The sequence below is a fragment of the Pristiophorus japonicus genome, chromosome 7 (genome assembly GCF_044704955.1).
Source record: "Pristiophorus japonicus isolate sPriJap1 chromosome 7, sPriJap1.hap1, whole genome shotgun sequence".
NCBI lineage: Eukaryota > Metazoa > Chordata > Chondrichthyes > Pristiophoridae > Pristiophorus > Pristiophorus japonicus.
The window spans coordinates 136367620-136388974 of NC_091983.1; the positions used below are offsets into that span (position 1 = coordinate 136367620).

A 21355-nucleotide genomic window follows, 5' to 3' on the forward strand; every position below is an offset into this window, starting at 1 on the left:
GGTCCAAAAGGGGAGGGATGGTGCTGAAGCAGACCAGCAAATTGTGGAGACACATCGTGCTCTGGATGCTGAGGCCCAGCCCCATCGGAGAGTCAGTGGCTCCCAGGAAATGGAAGGTGTTGTCCTTCCTCAGGATGACAGCATTCCGACTCCCACCACTGACTCACCAACCATGCACCATACACGGTTGACACCCCAGCCATCAGTGACCGCTTCTACCAATAATGAGGCACAGCAGTCCACACCTTCCAGGCCATGAGCTGGTCCAGGGCATCCTCAGTCACCATCTGCATTGTTTGCCCCCCAACACAGCAGCCCTCCAGCAGCCTTGCTGTAGGCACTGAGGCCTCATTGAGGAGCAGCAGGCGTGAGAGGAGGCTGACAGGAAGTGGGGGGGTGGCTAAGAGCCATAAAGGCCTGGCACAAGTTTCACCTCATGTGGAAATGCTGACATTGTAAATAATTGTCTTTTAAGAAATGGGGTAGCTTGCATTGACTTGCTGCAGGAATCAGTTTTGTGTTTATTTAGTTTTAGTTTTTTCATTGTAATATTTTGGGTGGAGATGCCCTTAGAGGACGAGACCGGGAAATTAGTGATGGGGAACATGGAGATGGCAGAAACTCTGAACAAATATTTTGTATCAGTCTTTACGGTAGAGGATACTAAAAATATCCCAACAGTGGATTAGTCAAGGGGCCAAGGGGGTGGGGGTGGGGGGGGGGGGGGAGGGGGAGGAACTTAACTTGATCACAATCACTAAGGAGGTGGTACTCAGTAAGATAATGGAACTAAAGGCGGATAAATCCCCTGGACCTGATGGCTTGCATCCTAGGGTCTTAAGAGAAGTAGCGGCAGGGATAGTGGATGCATTGGTTGTAATTTACCAAAATTCCCTGGATTCTGGGGCAGTCCCAACAGATTGGAAAACAGCAAATGTAACGCCCCTATTTAAAAAAGGAGGCAGACAAAAAGCAGGAAACTATAGACTAGTTAGCCTAACATCTGTGGTTGGGAAAATGTTGGAGTCCATTATTAAAGAAGCAGTAGCAGGACATTTGGAAAAGCAAAATTCAGTCAGGCAATGTCAGCATGGATTTATGAAAGGGAAGTCATGTTTGACAAATTTTCTGGAATTCTTTGAGGATGTAATGAATATGGTGGATAAAGGGGAACCATTGGATGTGGTATATTTGGACTTCCAGAAGGCATCTGATAAGATGCCACATAAAAGATTACTGCACAAGATAAATGTTCATGGAGTTGGGGGTAATATATTAGCATGGATAGAGGATTGGCTAACTAACAGAAAACAGAGAGTCGGGAAAATTGTTCATTCGCAGGTTGGCAATCTCTAACTAGTGGGGTGCCGCAGGGATCAGTGCTGGGACCCCAACGATTTACAATCTATATCAAAGACTTGGATGAAGGGACCGAGTGTAATGTAGCCAAGTTTGCAGACGATACAAAGATGGGAGGAAAAGCAATGTGTGAGGAGGACACAAAAAACCTGCAAAAGGACATAGACAGGCTAAGTGAGTGGGCAAAAATTTTGCAGATGGAGTATAATGTTGGAAAGTGTGAGGTCATGCACTTTGTCAGAAAAAAAATCGAAGAGCAAGCTTTTATTTAAAATGGAGAAAAATTGCAAAGTGCTGCAGCATAGCAGGACCTGGGGATCCTGGTGCGTGAAACACAAAAGGTTAGTATGTAGGTGCAGCAAGTGATCAGGAAGGCCAATGGAATCTTGGCCTTTATTGCAAAGGGGATGGAGTATAAAAGCAGGGAAGTTTTGCTACAGCTATACAGGGTATTGATGAGGCCACACCTGGAATACTGCGTGCAGTTTTGGTTTCCATATTTAAAAAAGGATATACTTCCTTTGGAGGCAGTTCAGCGAAGGTTCACTAGGTTGATCCCGGAGATGAGGGGATTGACTTATGAGGAAAGGTTGAGTCGGTTGCGCCTCTACTCATTGGTATTCAGTAGAATGAGAGGTGATCTTATCAAAATGTATAAGATTATGAGAGGGCATGATAAGGTGCATGCAGAGAGGATGTTTCCACTGATAGGGGAGACTAGAACTAGAGGGCATAATCTTAGAATAAGGGGCCGCCCATTTAAAACTGAGATGAGGAGGAATTTCTTCTCTCAGAAGGTTGTAAATCTGTGGAATTCGCTGCCTCAGAGAGCTGTAGATGCTGGGTCATTGAATAAATTTAAGACAGAGATAGACAGTTTCTTAACTGATAAGGGAATAAGGGGTTATTGGGAGCAGGCAGGGAAGTGAACCTGAGCCCATGATCAGATCAGCCATGATCGTATTAAATGGCGGAGCAGCCTCGAGGGACCAAATGGCCTATTCCTGCTCCTATTTCTTATGTTCTTATGTAAATATGCATACAGTAGTTCCCCAAGATTGCTACTGGATTGCAGCAGTCCTGAGCAGCAGAGTGTTGCTGTTAGGAAGTGTTTTACTTATTTTTTTAAATTGGAATCTGCAAGGGAAGGGATATTATCATGAATGGAACTGTTTCTTTTTAAAACTTTCTTTCTGTCTCTTTTATATCGCTCTCTTAATCCCATCTTTCTTTTCCACTCATTATTTCGCTTTCTCTACATGATTTTTCATTGAATTACCTATTCTAACTTAAACTTTCTTCCTCAGACTGTGTGCTTCAGTAAGAATTGTTCAATCTGATTGGTTTAGGAGATGCACAGTTGGTTTGTCATGTTAACACAGGTCCCAGATCCCCTATGGAGGGTGCTGTGCTGGATTGGATTTCTAATCACAGCACGTTCCAGTACAAAAGCCAATAGAAAGTCTGTCGGCAAATGTAAGTGCAATGAATGGTTGGCGCCGTTCATTCGGTGCTGAATGCAAAATCCAGGCTAATGTGTCTCAGTCCAAACCTTATAAGTGTACTCCTTACTGCACCAGTGTGATATATGTTTCCATTTTGTACACTAACCATCCTGTGGCTTCTTTGTGCAAATGAGTTTCAAATTAGGGAAAGTTTTGAACTGAATTGAGACTGCCCAAAATCATTTTCCTTACAGAGAAGACAGACCAGTCTGGGCAGGATTTGAACTGAGGTCCAAGAGATGAAAGGTCTGACTGCACCCAGTAGCAAATGCTTCAACCCTGATGTGCTCATAGTATAATAGCATCACAACCCTAATAATACGACCAAAAATCCCTCTCACCATTCAGAAACTTTGAGAAGATATTGAAGATGTTATGGCACTATTTGTAGAGTAGGGTTCGCCCTTGATTAACTGGTCATTCATCATATTGCTCTGTGTGATGCTCTACATTCGCAATGACGGCCATAGGCACAACACTAAAAAAGTGATGCACTTTAGGAAGTTCTTTGAGATATTTTGTTGTGAAAGAGACTATGTAAATGCAAGTTTTAACTTCAATTATCCAAGCTATTATTGCAAACAGTTTTTCTACATCATGCTGCTGTCCATTTCCTGATTTTTTTCCCTGAGAACTTTTATCGCAAAAACATTATGCATTACCAATGGAGAAAGTAAAGTAACAAGTAATCTATAATGCACTCAAATGTATGGACAATTAGTGTATAATACATTTGGGAATTCTTTGAATGGCAGACAAACATGCATTTGGAAATAAATATTTTTGATGTTAACTTTCTTGTTATATATTAATGACCTGGATTTGGGCATGGGGGTACAATTTTAATGTTTGCGGACAAAACAAAACGTGGCAACATAGTAAATAGGGGGCATAATAGTCGCAGACTTCAGAAGGACAGACAGATTGCTGAAATGGGCAGATGCATGGCAGATGCAATTTAATGCAGATAAGTGTGAAGTGATGCACTTTGGAAAAACCACATGGAGAGGCAGTATAATCTCAATGGTACTTTTTTTTGGGGGGGGGGTGCAAGAACAGAGGGATCTTGGGGGTGAATTTTCACTAATCTTTGAATGTGGCAGGGCAAGTTGATAAAGCGATTAAGAAAGCTTTGTAAATAGGACCACTGAATACAAATACAAGGAAGTCATATTAAACCTTTACAAATCTCTAATTAGGCCTCAGTTGGAGTATTGTGTACAATTCTGAGCACCACGCTTTGGGAAGGATATCACGACCTTGGCGAGGGTACAGAGGACACCGAAAAGGATGATACCAGGGATGAGGGAGTTCAGGTATGTGGAGAGATTGCAGAAGCTGGAATTGTTCTCCTTAGAACAAAGAAGGTTATGGGAAGATCTAATAGAGGTGGTTCAAAATTATGAGGGGTTTTGATAGAGCAAGTAGGGAGAAAATATTTCCTCTGGCAAGTAACCAGAAGTTATAGATTTAAAATAACTGGCAAAAAAAAAGAAGGGAAATGAGGAGATATTTCTCCACACAGAGGGTGTTTAAGAATGCACTACCTGAAATAGTGGTGGAATCAGATTCCATAGGAATCTAAAAGGCAACTGGACATAGACTTGAAAAGGTCTAATTTGCAGGCCTATGGAGAGAAAGGTGGGGTGTGGAACTAAATTGGCCAGTTCTTTCAAAGAACTGGCAAAGGCAGGACGGGTCAAATGGCCTCCTTCTGTGCTGTAAGATTCTTTGATTCTATGATTAATTTGTTTCTTTGACAATATTAGTCACTCTATATATAAAATAAATTTCACAAACAAGGAAGGATTTAAAAAAAATGACGATGAGTATCCAGATAAATAAAGTTAATCTTAGTATTTTGAAAAGATACTGCAAATTAGAGTATGCTGGAAACTAGCCTTGGAACGGAGAAAAGATTAATCTTTTTCAGCCAGAACAGTAACATGGTGCACAACTTCTATATCATATGCATGCTAATTTTGCATTTCAACACCAGTTATACAGCATCACTTGGTAAATTTACAAAATGCAATGGGACTTCTGATTCACATGTGACTAACAGAATGCAATCCCTGAATTTCAGACAATCAGTGGTGCCATAAAATTTGATGAAAACATTTATAGGCCACTAGATGGCAGAAAATAGTTTAATTTTTCAAATGTGCTTTATATTCCAGAACAAACTAGCAATTGTATGTTTTTCAAGTCTGTATTTAATAAAATGTAACAACTAAGCTTATTCAGTGGCCTACTAATAAAAAGGAGTCAAATTCCCATTGTCATTCAGTTGGACTACCACCATAACTCCTGCAAGAGTCCAGTGGAATGGCTTGGAAAAGAGACCAGGACCAGGAACGTGTCAGACCCCAAACTTCATTTGGAATTCCAGTTCAGTCTTGTAAGAGGTGGAGTCTCTGCCATCCTTTAAAAGGCCACTTAGATGGAAGGGGAAGCATCAGGGGCTCCCTAGACTGGCATTCCCATTTCCACAGTGTCAGCTGTGGCTCAGTGGTAGCACTCTCAAATGTTGTGGGTTCGTCCCACTCCAGAGACTTGAGCACAAAAATCTAGGATGACACTCCAGTGCGGTACTGAGGGAGAGCTGCGCTGTCAGAGGTGCCGTATTTTGGTTGAAACATTAAAAGACACCATCTGCTCTCTCATAGCACTATTTCGAAGAAGAGCAGGGGAGTTATCCTCAGTGTCCTGACCGATATTTATCCTTCGATCAACATCACAAAAAGTAAACAGATTATTTAACCATCATCACATTGCTGTTTGCAGGAGCTTGCTGAGCGCAAATTGGCTGCTGCATTTCCTACATTGCAACAGTGACTACACTCCAAAGGTACTTCATTGGCTGTAAAGTGCTTTAGTAATTCCTGAGGTCGTAAAAGGCGCTATATAAATTCCAGTCTTTCATTCCCCAGTCCACAAGGGACCCAGCATAACAATGGAAGATGATACGCCCAGTGAAATGAGGCACACAGGCCTACAAATGTGGCCGCACCAGGGGTTCAGGCCTGACTGTGGCCTGGATACTTGGGTCGAAATTTTCAGAGATAAGAACGGGGTGGGGGGGGGGGGGGGCAAGTGAAAGTTCATTAAATGTGAACCCCTACCACAAATCGCCTACTTTCACCTTTCACGCAGGTGGGACGGTGGGGAAGGGGGTGGGGGCTGCCAGACTGCCAACTCGCTATCAAGAGGTGGGTTGGTATTTTATTATAATGAGGCCCGAAGCATCTATAGGTTTTACTGCAGGCGGCGGGGGATCCTGGGGCTCGGGATTCCCGGTAGCTGCTATGAGGTGGCCTCAGCCTCATGTAGCAATGCTTGTGGGCCGGGAGGAGCAGGAGTGCTTCCTCACAGCCCCTGAGCCCACCAACCAGCAAGCCGCAGCCCCCGGGGATAGAATCAGAAAGGAGAAAAGACAGATACCTCAACAAGGTCAGCACTGTAGGGCATCCCTCCTGGTGCAACTGTCGGGATTACAGCCTGTGGATTTTAGGGACCACAGGATTCTTACTTTACTCCAGTCTCATTGACTTTCGGTCTTGCATCGGTGACTAGCACCAACTAGTATAAAAGCATGGCCCTCCACCTAACCAACTGCAAGAAAAACCCATTTGGTTGTGGGCCATCCGATCAGCTGTTGGATTACAACCTCCCTCTTTGGCCTTCTGAGGCTGTACCAGACTGTTCGCAATCTTGGTGTCACATTTGACCCCGAGGTGAGTTTCCATCCACATATCCGCGTCATCACTGAAACCGCCTATTTCCACCTCCAGAACATCACCTGACTCTGCCCCTGCTTCAGCTCAGCTGCTGCTGAAACCCTCATCCATACCTTTGTTACCTCTAGATTTGACTATTCCAATGCACACCTGGCTGCCCTCCCGGCTGCCCTCCCACGTTCTACCCCCCGTAAACTTGAGATCATCCAAAACTCTGCTGCACATGTCCTAATTTGCACCAAGTCCCTTTCACCCATCACCTCTGTGCTTGCTGACCTACATTGGCTCCCAGTTAAGCAACATCTCGATTTTAAAACTCTCATCTATGTTTTCAAATCTTTCCATTGCCTCGCTAACTGGTTTTCAGTTCTGGATAATGGTGAGGGCGATGTTTCCTCTGGGAAGTGCAGCCAGAGCCAAATTCATGGCATCACGGGTGGCTCAGCTGCACGGCGATGGTGGTGGGGGGTGGAGAGGGGTGGGAAGAAGAACAGGAGAGCAATAGTGGTAGGGGATTCGATAGTTAGAGGAACAGACAGCCGTTTTGGCGGCCACAGATGTTGCATCCCTGGTTGCCAGGATTAAGGATGTCACTGAATGGCTGCAGGATATCCTGAGGGGGAGGCTGAACAGCCAGAGGCTATGGTCCATTTCAGCACTAATGACATAGGTAGAAAGAGGAATGAGGTCCTGCAGGCAGATTTTAGGCAACTAGGAAATAGATTAAAAAGCAGGACCTCAAAGATAGTAATCTCCAGATTACACCCGGTGCCACATGCTAGTGAGTACAGAAATAAGAGAATAGAGAGGATGAATGAGCAGCTGGAGAGATGGTGCAGGAGGGAGGGCTTTAGATTCCTGAGGCATTGGGACCATTTCTGGGAAGGGTGTGGCCTGCACAAGTCGGACAGATTGCACCTCTACAGGGCTGGGACCAATATCCTCGCTGCAGGTGCGGGGGGGGGGGGGGGGTTGCTACTGCTGGTTGGGAGTGTTTAAACTAGCTTGACAGGGAGATAGGAACCCGAGAGTAGTTTCAGAAAGGAGAAAAGAAAAGATGGAAATGGAAGGCAAAAAATTAATAAGCGAGTTTGGAAGGCAGTGGAAATAAAGGCTAGAAAATGGACAACAAGGGAGTTTGGCAGCGCTAAATGGTATATACTCCAATGCAAGGAGTCTAGGGAATAAGCAAATGAGCTGAGAGCACAGATAGACACGTGGGAGTATGATATTATAGTTATTACCAAGACATGGCTGAAAGAAGGGCTGGAATGGCAGCTGAACATTCCTGGTTACAGGATTTTCAGACGAGATAGAGAGGAGGGTAAAAAAGGAGAGGGAGGGGGGTCACAGTATTGATTAAAGGAACAATTACAGCTGTGAGGAGGGATAATATGTTAGAAGGATCATCAAATGAGGCCATATGGGTTGAACTGAAGAACAAAAATAGGGAAATCACACTGCCGGGTGTGTACTATTGACCCCCAAACAGACAGAGGGAGATAGAAGAGCAAATATGCAGGCAAATTTCTGAGAAGTGCAAAAAAAAAGGGCAGTAATAGTAATGGATTTCAACTACCCTAATATTAACTGGGATAGAATTAGTGTGAAAGGTATAGAGGGAGCAGAATTCTTAAAATGCATTCAGGAGAACTTTTTTAGTACGTAGCAAGCCCAGCAAGGGAGGTGGCGATTCTGGACTTATTTTAGGGAATAGAAACATAGAAATTTACAGCACAGAAGGATGCCATTCCGGCCCATCGTGTCTGCGCCGGCCGACAAAGAGCCACACGGCCCCAGGTCAACAGCCCTAAAGGCCACACATAAACCCATGAACAATGACGTAAAGACAAAAAGAGCACCAAGCCCAAACAATCCACCTCACCACAAATGCGACACCCCTTATACTAAAACATTCTACACTCCACCCTAACTGAAGCCATGTGATCTCCTGGGAGAGGCAAAAAACAGATAAAAACCCAGGACAATTTAGGGAGAAAAAATCTGGGAAAATTCCTTCCGACCCATCCAAGCGATTGAAACTAGTCCAGATCATCATCCTGGCCATATTCTATTCCGTGCAGTACTTACCATTATATCTGCTCCGTCCAACAAAAGATCATCCAGTCTAATCCCAATTACCAGCTCTAGGTCCGTAACCCTGCAGATTGCTGCACTTTAAGTGACCATCCAACCATTGCTTAAATGTGGTGAGCGCTTCTGCATCCACCACTCTTCCAGGCATCAAGTTCCAGATTCCCACAACCCGCTGCGTAAAGAAGCCCCCCCCCTCAAATCCCCTCTAAACCTTCCACCAACCACCTTAAAACTATGCCCCCTCGAAATAGACCCATCCACCAATGGAAATAGACCCTTACTATCCACTATGTCCAGGCTCCTCAATATTTTGTACACCTTGATGAAGTCTCCTCTCAACCTCCTCTGTTCCAATGAAAACAAACCCAGCCAATCCAATCTGTCCTCATAACGAAGATTCTCAATTCCAGGCAGCATCCTAGTAAATCTCCTCTGCACCCTCTCTAGTGCAAACACATCCTTCCTATAATACAGCGACCAGAACTGAATGCAATACTCCAGCTGTGGCCTAACCAAAGTATGATACAATTTAAGCATAACCTCCCTGATCTTATATACTATGCCTTGGCCAATAAAGGCAAGCATTCTGTATGCCTTCTTAACCACCTTATCCACCAAGCCTGCTACTTTCAGGGATCTGTGGACAAGCACTCCAAGGTCCCTTTTTTGTTCATCTACACTATTTAGTGGCCTACCGTTTAATGTGTATACCCTTTCCTTATTATCCCTCCCAAGTGAGTGCATCACCACACACTTCTCTGAATTAAATTCCATTTGCCACTGCTCTGCCCACCTGACCAGTAGATTGATATCCTCCTACAGCCCACTTCTTCATTACCAACCACACAGCCAATTTTAGTGTCATCTGCAAACTTCTTAATCATACTCCCTATATTCAAATCTAAATCGTTGATATATACCACAAAAAGCAAGGGTCCCAGTACTGAGCCCTGCGGAACCCCACTGGAAACATCCTTCCAGTCACAAAAACATCCATTACCCTATGCTTCCTACCTCCAAGCCAATTTTGGATCAAATTTGATACTTTGCCCTGTATCCCATGGGCTTTAACCTTCATGACCAGTCTACCATGTGGGACCTTATCAAAAGCTGGACAGGTGGAAGGGGTATCCGTTGGAGAGCATTTTGGTAGTAGTGATTATAATTCAGTTAGATTTAGGGTAGTTATGGAAAAGGACAAAGATAGACCAGGAATAAAAGTTCTAAATTGGCAAAAAACTAATTTTGCTAAGCTGAGATGTGATTCAGCCAAAGTGGACTGGAAACAGCTACTTGAAGGTAAATCAGTGTCAGAACAGTGGGAGGCATTTAGGAGGAGATCTTGAGGGTTCAGAGCAAGTATGTTCCCTTAAAGAAAATGGGTGGGTCTAAAAAATCCAGAGCCCCCTGGATGTCAAGGGGCCTATAGGGTAGGATAAAGACAAAAAGGAAGGCTTATGACCAATACCGAGGGCTCAATACTACAGAAACCTTAGAGGAGTATAGAAAATGCAGGGGTGAAATTAAAAAGGAAATTAGGAAAGCAAAGAGAGAGCATGAAAAAATATTGGCAAGTAAAATCAAGGAAGACCCAAAGATGTTTTATAAATACATTAAGAGCAAGAGGAATTGCCCAATCCAAAGAAAGGGGGAGTAAAAACGTGGGACCAATTGGACCACTTAAGAAATATATATCAACTTCATCCCTGGGACGGAGTGCAAATTTTGACCATAATGGTGCCAAAAACACAGGGAAGAAAATTGCACGACAAGGTCGAAGAAGCTTTGGAGCAGGATGAGCAAGAATTAGACGCAGGATGGGAGGCGATTAAACACTGGCTTGCAAGCCTTCAGTCCAGCTAAGACAGACTGTGGAAAAATTGCAGCCTGCCAACAGAAAGGAACAGAGGAAGTCCTGGAGTATGACAGGCGGTTTAGATGCACGTGGCTAGAACATTCGGGTATGAATAATACGGATGAGGAAATGGATGAACAAGTGTTTGGACCCCTGTAAGCAGCTTTCATGGCAGGTCTAAAGCCAGAACTGTCCAAAATGCTTAAGGTAGTGTTACCGGACTGGGAAGGTAGAGGAACTACCTTTGCAGCATTGGTGGATCGATGTAACCAATTAGGTTGGGATATGGGAGCTAAAGTCCGAGCTGTACAGGCTATGGGATGGAAATCCCAGGATTCCGATAAACAGTCATTAGGAAAATTACCCGGAAAATGTCATTATTGTGGGAAAGAAGGTGCAGGGCAAAACAGAAAGGTTGTGGCTGGGGAAGAGGACGCAGCCAGGGATACAATTCAGCCAACAAACCAGGCTTGTCACAAGATAACGACCTCAGAGAAGCATCTAAGCGACTGACAATACAACAACAGAAGGAGTTACTTGGGATAGCAAAAAATGATTAGAGCCCACCCTGGCCCCCCTCCTCGCACTAATACAACAAAGGGGAGATGGGCTATATATAACTGTGAGGGTGGGCGATAAGGATGTGGACTGTCTTTTAGACACAGGGGTGGAATTAACATGCTTATCCCTACAATATGGAGACTTTTTGCCGTTGGATGGTAGGGCACGTACAGCCTATGGAGTTGGGAGCCATAAAATGGAAATTAAAAGGACAACACCGGTACTTATCGGGCTGGGTCCACATGAACTAACCACGCCGGTCTGGATAGGACCAGTAGATCAACCCCTTTTGGGAATGGACGTTCTAATCCAAATAGATTCATCGTTGCATTTCGAGGATGGTCGGGTGACATAGTCAATTAGAACTTTGAAGAAAGAAGAATTGAAGGAACACCCGATATGGGCTAAAGATAAGAACGATTGTGGCCTACTCCAGATGGAGCCTGCGTCATTTACCGGGACCAAGCCTCCATGCACTAAACAGTATCCCATCAGTCCAACTGCCATCGCAGGAATCTTACCGGTTATTCAGCAATTGGAGAAACAAGGGGTGCTTATTAAAACGCATAGCTCCTCCAATAGCTCCGTGTGGCCGGTACAGAAATCTAATGAGACTTGGCGTTTGACTGTCGATTATAGGAAAGCTAACCAGTGTATTGATCAAAAAGCTCCTTTGGTCGCAGATCCCTCCACCATTTTTATGCCCTCAAACCGGAACATAAATATTTCTCGGTTATAGATATGGCCAACGGATTTTGGTCGGTGCCTCTGGCACCGGAGGTTCGACAGTGGTTTGCTTTCATGGTCCAAGGACAACAGTATACTTGGACCCGGTTACCGCAGGGTTTCCACAACAGCCCTACGGTATTCCACATGGCTTTACAAAGCCATTTGCGAGAATTACCTCCCCTGTCATCCACAGTCATCCAATATGTCGACGATATCTTGCTAGCTTCAAACACGGAAGAACAGCATGAACAAGATTTACGAGCTTTGCTGGACCACCTTCGGCTGAAAGGACATAAAGCCAGCATCGACAAAGCACAAATATCCCAAGAAGAGGTTGTACACCTGGGACAAAAGATTTCACAAGGAAAGAGAGAACTTATCCAGGATAGAACTGCAGCCACTCGGGCTGCTAAAAACCCCACCACTATTCAGGAACTAAGGTCTTTTTTGGGATTGTGTAACTTTAACAGAAATTGGATTGATTCCTTCACACAGCTTGCTCAGCCACTGAATGATATTTTAAAGGGGAAACGTGCCTCGAAAGAAGCCATCACCCTCACTAAGGAACAGCAAGAGGCCTTCCTGAGTTTGAAAAAGGCTTTGTGTTCGGCACCGGCTCTGGGAATCCCCGACAGTGGTAAGCCATTTACCCTGTTTGTCCATGAGAAAGAAGGGTATATGACAGCTATACTGACACAAGAAAATGGGGATCGGCAAAGACCTATTGGCTATTATTCGGCAAAACTGAATGCGGTAGCCCTCGGATGAGGAAGTTGCCTAAGGGCTATGGAAGCTACATATCGAGCGGTAATGATCACTGTGGGTCTAGTCCTCGACCAAAAGCTGATTGTCAAGTGTCTCCACACCGTACATGTTTTGCTGTCTATGAATAGAATGTCTCAGGTGACGGCAGCTAGATGGACAGCAGTTTTGGAAGCTCCTAATCTCCATATCGTCCGGGCCAGCCCGGTTAATCCCGCAACTATGCTCCCTATGTCAGAATCGAGGGAGCAAGAGGGGGGAGAATGTGAAGAGCATGACTGCGTGGAGATTTTAAAAGAAACAGAAGAAGCAGCCTTAGCAGCAGAGGAGCCTCTGCACAACCCAGACCTCATCCTGTTTACAGATGGTTCCTCCTTTGTTGACAATGGTACCAGAAAAGCAGGATGGGCAGTTACAACCTTATATGAGGTAGTGGCAAAAGGATATTTACCCTCAGGATCGTCAGCACAACAGGCCAAGTTACGGGCCTTGTCAGAAGCATGTCGAATAGAGGAAGGACAGACAGCTAATGTCTACACAGATTCGCGTTATGCTTTTGGAGTCGCTCACGACTTTGGTCTGTTTGGCGGAAAAGAGGATTCCTCACTGTTACTGGTACACCTATCCGAAATGGAAAAGAAGTCCGAGACTTACTGGAGGCCATACAATTACCTCAGGAAGTGTCCATCCTGAAGTGTAAGGCCCATACCAAGGAAAATACCACAGAAGCACAGGGAAATGCCCTAGCCGACCAGGCAGCTAAAGATGCCGCCTCACAGGGCGTTCCTCCAGAAGAACCAACACAGATGTGCAGATTGAAAGCACTCAGGACTCTGACACGAGACCTTCAAACAATGCAAGGTGAGTGCTCCCGAGAGGAAAAATAGACATGGATTGAGGCAGGAATTAAGCTATGTGAAGATGGTGTCTGGAGACAAAGAGTTACCAACAAGCCAGTCACGCCACAAGCGCTTATGCCTTTTTTAGCCCAACAGATCCACGCGGGGGGACACTTGGCCTCACAACAGATGACAGCACGGTTCCATAAAAGTTGGTGGGGTCAGGGATTTAAAATCATGCCCAGCTGGTAACAGACCGCTGTGTGGTCTGCCAGAAAAATAATTCTGAACCCATCACAGTAATGCCCCAACTGAGGCCCCCTGTCCCTGTCGGACCATTCCAGCATCTGCAGGTTGATTGTATATCTCTTCCTTCATGCCAAGGATACACTAACATTCTTGTCATGGTCGACAGATTCTCTAGATGGGTAGAAGCTGTCCCAACTAAAAGAGCCACAGCCAATAGCATGGCAAAGGTCTTGTGTAAGGATTACATTCCCCGATGGGGAGTCCCGAGTAGCATTGACTCAGATCAGGGAACACACTTCACAGGTGCTGTCTGCCAAGAAGTCTGTAGGTTAATGAACATTACGTGGGATTTACACTGTCCTTATCATCCACAATCATCAGGACAAGTCGAACGAATGAATCGAACTCTGAAACAACGGCTTGCCAAATATCACCAAGAAGGAACACCATGGCCCCAGGCACTACTAATAGTGCCATGTAGCATTAGGGCAACCCCAAACAGAACTACAGGTATTAGCCCATTTGAAATTATAACAGGAAGATCCATGTTGCTGCCAGGAACTATCGATTTGCGGAAAGCTGATGTTCACTTAATGAGTGACACTTTGTTATCATACTGTCAGAACTTAACCAATGCTACTAGTTCTGTTTCCCGACAGGTATCGGCAGCTTGGGGTAATCCACCCGAAGGAGGACACGACATCATCCCGGGAGTCTGGGTGTATGTGAAAAAGTTGCATAAAGAACCTTTGGGTGCCAAGTGGGAGGGACCTTAGCAAGTGTTATTGACCACCCAGGCAGCTGTTAAAGTCCAAGGAAAGAAAGCCTGGATCCACGCTTCACACGTTAAATGAGCACCTGTAACTGAAGCTGAAATCTAATAAGGACAATTACTTTTTGCCAAAATGTATAAATTTACTGCATTATTGATTGTAGGTATTTTAGGCACAGGCCTACTTCTTACTAGCCGACCCTCTGCACCAAAGGGAAATAGTAGGGTAGCAAGGGAATTACATGTAAATACCTTTTTATTTTTGTCATACATTTATGCCAAACAAGGTAACATTTCTAGTTGTTGGGTGTGTACGCATATTCCTATTCACTCAAAGGGAGGGATTCCCTTGAGGCCAGTTCCCTTGAATATCTCGGAAATGGCTGAGTGGATAATTAATCAAAACAAAACAGGCAAGGCATTTCAGGATACCAAAAACTGGGCACGTAAATGGAAGTCAGCAGGTTACAATCTGACTACCTTTGAAGGGGGATACCAGCCGTGGTACAATAATTCCAAATGGCCCTCATTTTTTGTTATCACTAATACAACGGGAATAGGAAGACCGGGGGAATTGGTCTGTCTGATTCGAAACATCAAAGGAGGCCAAAATATGGGGTATAGTAACTGCTCCCGGAATTATAATATAATCAACCCTCGGAACCGTCCAATCTGGGCTGATGTGGGAATTCTTAACGTAACGGGGATTCTGAATAAAACAGATGGAAAAGCCTGGACAGGCCCCGGAGTGTTGCTGACAAAGAAACAGCTAACATTCATTGCCTATAATGGCACCTATTGGGTGTGTGGCCACAAAGGCTACCCTTAGCTACCCCAGAATTGGACAGGATCCTGCTATTTAGCCTACATTGTGCCTTATATGTATCATATAAAGTCACTGTCGGAACATTTACACCGTCCTAAGAGAGCTATCACAGAAACAGAGAGGTTCTTTGCCATTATGATCCCCAGGTATGGGACCGCCAGACTGGCAAGGGAATCCATTAACATGGCATCCGTTGTGGAACGGATAGCCAATGATACCTCAGAGGCCCTAGTTAAAATCAATGCAGAAATGGTAGCAATCTGCACAGTAGCCCTACAGAATAGACTGGCCCTTTATTACATCCTGGCTGAAAAGGAAGGTACTTGCGCCCTACTCGGAACTGAGTGTTGCACATATATCCCAGATAGATCCCAAGAAATTTCCCACTTAGCGGAGCATATCCAAAAGGAGGTAGAAAAACTTAAGCAACCCCCATCATTCACTTTGTGGAGTGGAGCCACTGAATGGCTAGGTTCAATAGGAACTTCATTGGTGGAAGGTTTAATTCTATTTGTTGTAATTGTTTTACTTTTATATTGTTTGTTTATGTTGATTAAATGTTATTGCGACCAGGCGGCTGTAGCTGCTGTCCCGCAGGTGAGACACCTTGCAGGTCCCAGCAGACCGTCTGTACATGACACAGAGGTATGTTATGCTTCAGGGAAGGTTGTTTACTGGTTGAATTAAGATATTGATTTGGATTAATTTGGAATAAGGTTAATTAACCTACTAAAACCAGACTTCCATTGTGGCCACGATGGAACTCGGGTTGGTGTAAATTTGTGTGGAAGCTACTAATCCGGACATGTGGCGAAACACATCAACAAATTTTGGAAGGAAATTCTATTAACATGTATGAAATTATTTTGCAGAATGTTTAACCAGTGATACCTGATGTTTTATGATTCAGTTTGTGAAAGAATCAAAGGGGGGATTGATAGAGAATTCAAACAGGCTGCATTTAGACAGGCTATGAAAATTCACAGACACCAAGTCAGAGATGCTACGTGAGTGGGAGCATGTTGCATTAAGTCATCAATCAACGACATTTTAGGACCTTGGGTAGCGAGCCAATTAAAAGGTTAAAAGACTATTAATTGAGCCAATAAGGTCAAAGAAGGCGAGTTCTTTTCTGTAAATTGAACCCGGTATAAATACAGCCATTTTGACCATGTGGTCTCAGAAGGACAAAGGCCTGGCTTAAAGCCAGAAGCTTGTTACTGCTGCCAATATAAAGTGACATTAAAACTACAATCGGAGTTCGTATTTCATTGGAATTTAAGAGATCTAACAGAGGGCTAACAAGGCAAGAGAATACACAATAAATGGTAGGACACGGAGATGTGTAAAGGAACAGAGGGATCCTGGAATGCATGTCCACAGATAGGAGATACTTGCCTTTATTAGCCAAGGCATAGAATATAAGAGCAAGGCGGTTATGCTTGAACTGTATAAAACACTAGTTAGGCAACAGCTAGAGTACTGCGTGCAGTTCTGGTCATCACATTGCAGGAAAGATGTATTGCACTAGAGAGGGGACAGAGGAGATTTACGAGGATGTTGCCTGGATTGGAGAAATTTAGCTATGAGGAAAGATTGGATAGGCTGGAGTTGTTTTCTTTGGAACAGAGGAGGCTGAGGGGAGACCGAAGTGAGGTATATAAAATTATGAGGGGTCTAGATAGAGTGGATAGGAAGGATCTATTCCCCTTAGCAGAGGGCTCAATAACCAGGGGACAGAGATTTAAAGTAAGTAGTAGGAAGGTTAGAGGGGATTTGAGGAGATTTTTTTTCACCCAGAGGGTGATGGGGGTCTGGAACTCACTGCCTGAAAGGGTGGAAGAGGCAGAAACTCTCATACCATTTAAAAGGTACTTGGATATGCACTTGAAGTGTCGTAACCTGCCAGGCTACAGACCAAGAGCTGGAAAGTGGGACGAGGCTGGATAGCTCTTTGTCGGCCAGCGGGAGCACGATGGGCCGAATGGCCTCCTTCTGTGCTGCAAATTTCTATGATTTTCTATGATTCTATGATTAAAAGCTAACTCTTTGACCAAGTTTTTGGTCATCTGCCCCATTATCTCCTTATGTAGTTTGCTGTCAAATTCTGTCTTATAATACTCCTGTGAAGCGCCTTGGGATGTTTTTATACATTAAAGGTGCGATATAAATACAAGTAGTTGTTGTTGTTGTTCTAAACATGCTGTGCTCGTTCAGCACATCAATCAGTATGCTTAAAATAGCATCACAATGTAAGCAACGTTCCCTGTAAGTTGTACTTGCGCAGTCAGTTTCTTTTCATTCGCAGCCCCTTTAAAGTTCTGCGCTTGTGCAGTATCTACAATGTAAAAGCTGGTGAGCGGCCTGTGCAGGTCCTTTCAAATTACTACGCAACCGCGCGCACATGCACCTTAGCGGGTACATTGAGTGTAAGCATACATGGGACCAGTCCAGCCTCAATTTTGTGGACTACTAAAACCATTATTGCATCCCCCACCACGGTCCTGTCATTCAATTAGAAGCTAAAATTCTATGAAGCATTAAGAAAAATCTTAATCTGGATTTACCTCCAGGCTCCTGCAGCACTGTTACAGCAGTCAATACAGAAAAGAAAGAGTAGGTCTTCTGTGTAAAGGCAGAAGACTGGGTTTCTTTTACTGATTTGGCCTCTAAATGAGCTAAAGGGAGTAGCACACAGTCATCGCTTTGGAATCATTCTCCCAAGCCCAGGATTTCATGTAAAATTTACCTACAATATATGTCACCTCTAATCCCATTGCTTGACTTTTAGTTCCTGCAAAGTCTCTACATAGAAAATGTAAATTTTCACAAGTTGAAAATTCCAAAGAATTACAGCTGAAGGAACAGAACACAGAATATCAAACACATTTAGCACCTCACTTTTGCTACAGTGTGCATTGACTGAATGTGAAAATAATGCCTCCGTTAAGAAACTAACAGACTGGATTTTCGGCTCTGCTCATTTTGGGGCGGTAATAGCAGCGGGGCAGTAAAGTTTGCATCTGGGAACAATGTGCGCCTTAGTCAGCAAAATTCGACAGCTAGGTCCTGCGTGTGGGGCAGAGGGCTAAGGGAGGCGTTGCACGAGACTGGCTTAGCATGCGAAAATCCCGAACTAAACAGCAGGCCTCGGAGCGCTCTGAGAGAGGCCTGGGGAGAAAAAAAAATCCTGAAAAAGTCCCACCAAAAACAGTCCCAAAAAATAACTCATGCCACCACAACATAAATTGCATAAAAAAGCAATCACACTTACCTGAGGTCAATTTACTTACCTCACTGTAGCCGCTACAGCTCGGACCTCCCGCTTTCACAGATTGTCCCAGCCCGTCGCTCTATGGAGCACTAGAGATTGGGCGGGAGGCAAAAATTGAGCTGGTGTCACAACCAGGGGCGTTGCACACCGGCTCGCCTCTTTCGCCGGTAATGCTCCGTACCCCACCAAAACCGGCACCGAAAATCCCAGCAGGTCGCTAGAAGCTGGCTGCCTGCCCGGAAGAGCTTACCGCCGCCATTTCCACCCCTCCAGGGTGCAAACAGAAGTGACAACGAGCCAAATATCCAACCCTAACGTTTCTACAATTAAAAGATTTTTTTTCAAAGGACCTGGCAGTGCAGACCAGAGACACGCATACAAAATGAACAAAACTAGGGAAATTCTCCTCCCAGAGTAGTGGAACAGGCTCCCAGAAAAGGCAATGCAGTATTGAACTGGATAAGTATAGAGTTAGAGCAGAATTTATTGTTGTAGAGATAAATATAAATATGGATAATTAAATACTCCAAGGGAACAATGGCCCTGAAATTCCGTTTTGGCCTTCCCGCGGGCATTTTAGAGAAAAAATACACACCTACCTTAAGCTGCTGCCCACTTTCGACTTTCCGATGCTGAGGCCTCTCCTGACTGCCAGTCGCACCACGTGCACGTCGACGCATGCGCAGGCCTCAAGCTGGAGTCACATGGCTCTGGGCAGCCAATCAGGTAAGGTATCATAGTAATGGGAGTTCCGTAGTGTCCTAAACTCCTATTACTATGATTGTGATAGAGCCCGAAACACCCAAAACACAGCCCCAAACACCCAAAACACTAATAAAAAATAGAAAATAATTACACTACATTCATTTAAATTAAAGTTACTAATGTCTTAAAAAAAAATAATTTCCCAATTTTTTTAAAACATTTTTTTAAATAAACTTACCATTGTGGAGAGGGTTTTTAATAATGTATGTTTTAATAACTTTATTTTTAGATGTTTTTGTGCTTTTTAAAACACTTGCGCCTGCAAAAGTAGGCTATGCGTCTGCTTTTTCAGGCGCAAAATTTTTGAGGACATTTGTAAACGTAAATATCAGAAATTTCCACTTACAAGTGTCCTCGCTCTAAATCTGACTACGATCTGTCAAGCCAGAAATTTGACAGATCGGAAATGCCGGTTTCCAGCGCATGCGCATTGCGCGTTGGAAATCAGCATTTCCGATGCCTTCCCGGGTCCATAGGAACTCCGTACGGACCCGGAGAAGCGGGAATTTCAGGGCCATTATGTTTCCTTTGTCACAAAAGTACAGGAACTAGCATTTGTGGAAAGCAACCAGTCGGTGGTTAAATGTGAAGATCAGGGACTGGATAACTTTCTGGAGATTTGATCAATTCCTTTGGCATCACAGCTTTCTCTCAGAAGATTAAATGGATGGTATACAATTAGAATAAATATTTGGTGTGATCTGTGCAAGGTGCCGGTTTGATAAGCTGAATATAATTTCCTCATTCTATTGTAAGGTCTTCTACACTGCTGACTCAAAAGGTTTTGCGGGAATGTATTTCTATCCTTGTTCTTTACTCCATTGTAATGCCAACCTTTCATCTTTATTATCCGTCAACCAGTCAACCAGTAGAACAACAGCAGCAGCAATAAAAAAATCAAACACAAACTTCAAGCATGTGTTATTACCATGCACATCATGTTTCTGTACAGTGGTCGTGGAGTTAATGGTTTATGCAGTGAACCAGCAGTGCATCTGTCTCAGTAATGAGTGGACACTCCCTTTGTAAGGGCCAAGATACAGCAGAATGGTATTCAGTGGCATAACAAGGAATCCTATGCAGTAAGACTCACAAATGGAAATCGAAAATAAAATTCAGTGGAGGCTGGACAACTCGAGACTAAATCTGAACAAATGATACCAGGGCCTGATGGACTGCATCCCAGAGTACTTAAGGAGGTGGCCTTGGAAATAGCGGATGCATTGACAGTCATTTTCCAACATTCCATTGACTCTGGATCAGTTCCTATCGAGTGGAGGGTAGCCAATGTAACCCCACTTTTTAAAAAAGGAGGGAGAGAGAAAACAGGGAATTATAGACCGGTCAGCCTGACCTCAGTAGTGGGTAAAATGATGGAATCAATTATTAAGGATGTCATAGCAGCGCATTTGGAAAGAGGTGACATGATAGGTCCAAGTCAGCATGGATTTGTGAAAGGGAAATCATGCTTGACAAATCTTCTGGAATTTTTTGAGGATGTTTCCAGTAGAGTGGACAAGGGAGAACCAGTTGATGTGGTATATTTGGACTTTCAGAAGGCTTTTGACAAGATCCCACACAAGAGATTAATGTGCAAAGTTAAAGCACATGGGATTGGGGGTAGTGTGCTGACATGGATTGAGAACTGATTGTCAGACAGGAAGCAAAGAGTAGGAGTAAATGGGGACTTTTCAGAATGGCAGGCAGTGACTAGTGGGGTACCGCAAGGTTCTGTGCTGGGGCCCCAGCTGTTTACACTGTACATTAATGATTTAGACGAGGGGATTAAATGTAGTATCTCCAAATTTGTGGATGACACTAAGTTGGGTGGCAGTGTGAGCTGCGAGGAGGATGCTATGAGACTGCAGAGTGACTTGGATAGGTTAGGTGAGTGGGCAAATGCATGGCAGATGAAGTATAATGTGGATAAATGTGAGGTTATCCACTTTGGTGGTAAAAACAGAGAGACAGACTATTATCTGAATGGTGACAGATTAGGAAAAGGGGAGGTGCAACGAGACC

General features: G+C 44.2%; 1 protein-coding gene across 1 annotated transcript in view; it reads right to left on the reverse strand.

Annotated features, from left to right (window-relative positions):
* Positions 1-21355, reverse strand: part of frk (fyn-related Src family tyrosine kinase) — a 174131-nt gene that overhangs the window by 24489 nt on the left and 128287 nt on the right. The window lies entirely within an intron of this gene.